Source organism: Rhincodon typus, chromosome 8, assembly GCF_021869965.1.
Source record: "Rhincodon typus isolate 14 chromosome 8, sRhiTyp1.1, whole genome shotgun sequence".
In the NCBI taxonomy this organism is placed as follows: domain Eukaryota; kingdom Metazoa; phylum Chordata; class Chondrichthyes; order Orectolobiformes; family Rhincodontidae; genus Rhincodon; species Rhincodon typus.
Genome location: NC_063339.1, coordinates 75238468 through 75240592, shown reverse-complemented (window position 1 = coordinate 75240592; position 2125 = coordinate 75238468).

Here is a 2125-nt window from a genome sequence, read left to right as displayed (position 1 = left end):
GGTGCTAGTGAGGGAGGGCAGGAGTGCTGCAGTGCCTTTTCGATAAGACTTTAAACCGAGGCCGAGTGTATCATCCTGGATGGATGTAAAAGATCTCATGCCCATGTTGGGAATAAGAGCAGGGGAGGTCACTCTGGTGTCTTAGCTGCCATCTCTCCCACGACCAGCATCACCAAGAAGCAGATGATATGGTCATTCATCATCGCTGTTTCCTTGACCTTGCCGTCTGTGATATCACGTTAAAAGCTCTTCCTTGATTGTAAAGGGCTGAGGTGGTGAAAGGTGCTGAGGAACTGCGAGATCTTGCAACACCAAGAATGGGAAGCATTAACTCGCCTTGTATGAACAGGTGAAGATTACTGTTTACCAGCTCCACTGTAAGCACTGGGACATTGAGGGAACAATTACCACCATCATTCATTACCATTTCTCTCACTGGGATCTGCCTACTGGATGAGAGGCGTGCTCATATACTCAGAAGGGTAAATGCAGGTTCAAACATGGACAAGAGAGCTGAATTCCAGAGGGGAGGTGATAGTGAGAGCCCTTGATGTCAAGGCTGCATTCGACCGAGTGTGGTATCGAGGAGCCCAAGCAAAACTAGAATCAATGGGTATCAGGGGGCAAACTCTCTGCTGGTGGGGGTTATACCTAACACATAGGATGATGGTCGTGGTTGTTGGAGGTCAGGCATCTCAGCTCCAGGACACCTCTGCAGGAGTTCCTCAGGGTAGTGTCCTAGGCCCAACCATTTTCAGCTGCTTCAGCAATGGCCTTCATAAGGTCAGATATTCACTAATGATTGCACAATATTCAGCACCATTCATGACTTGTCAAATACTGAAACAGCCCATGTTCAAATGCAAGAAGACCTGAACAATATCCAGGCTTGAGCTGACAAGTGGGAATTATACAAGTGCCAGGCAATGACCATCACCAACAAGAAACAATCAAACCAATGCCCCTTGACTTTCAATGGTATTGATATCATTGGATTCCCCTCTCTCAACATCCTGGGGGTTTACCATTGACCAGAAACTCAACTGGACTCACCACATGAACACAGTGGCTATAAGAGCAGGCCAGAAGCTGGGAATACTGCAGCGAGTAACTCACCTCCTGACTCCTCAAAACCTATCCACCATCTACAAGGCACAAGTCAGGAGTGTGATGGAATACTCCCCACTTGCCTAGATGAATGCAGCCCCAACAATACTCAAGAAGCTTGGCACCATCCAGGACAAAACAGCCCGCTTGATTGGCACTACATCCACAAACATCCACTCCCTCCACTACCGATGCTCAGTAGCAGCAGTGTGTACTATCTACAAGATGCACTGCAGAAAATCAGCAAAGATCCTCAGACAGCACCTTCCAAACCCACGACCACTTCCATAAGGGCAAGGGCAGCAGATAGGTGTGAACACTAGCACTTTCAAGTTCCCCTCCAAGCATCTCACCATCCTGACTTCGAAATATATCGCAGTTCCTTCACTGTCGCTGGGTCAAAATCATGGAATTCCCTCCCTAATAGCATTGTGGGTCAACCAACAGCACATGGACTGTAGCAGTTCAAGAAGGCAGCTCACCACCACCTTCACAAGGGGCAACTAGGGACAGACAATAAATGCTGGCCAGCCAGCGATGCCCACATCCCACAAATGAATAAAAGAAATCCACACTGGATGGAAAGATTCCTCCTGATATTTAATTCTTCCAATGTAATTGTTTAACCTGTGTCTCCTGGTGCATGAATAGGTATACAACATGTTGAACAGTTGTACCACATCAATTTTCTAATGAAACTCACTTGTCCCTCTCTTGGTAGTCTCAGGGTGTCTGTGATCTCCTGCCTTGGTGGTCTCAGTGATCTGGTCCAGTTTGGATCTTGGTGATTTCTTGCAAAATTGGGAATCTCAACAGTTTCCAACAAAGTGGGCCTCAGATCAACTGAGCTGGTCAGTGGGACTATTTACAGATACTTCAAAGAAGAACAGTGGACATCTCAGAAAGCATTTCCATTAGAGGCCACCCAGTTTCTCCACCAAACACAAAACCAGTCAGCATCATCATCCAATCAAACCCACAACATTACCACCCAACCAAACCACCAACATCACCACCA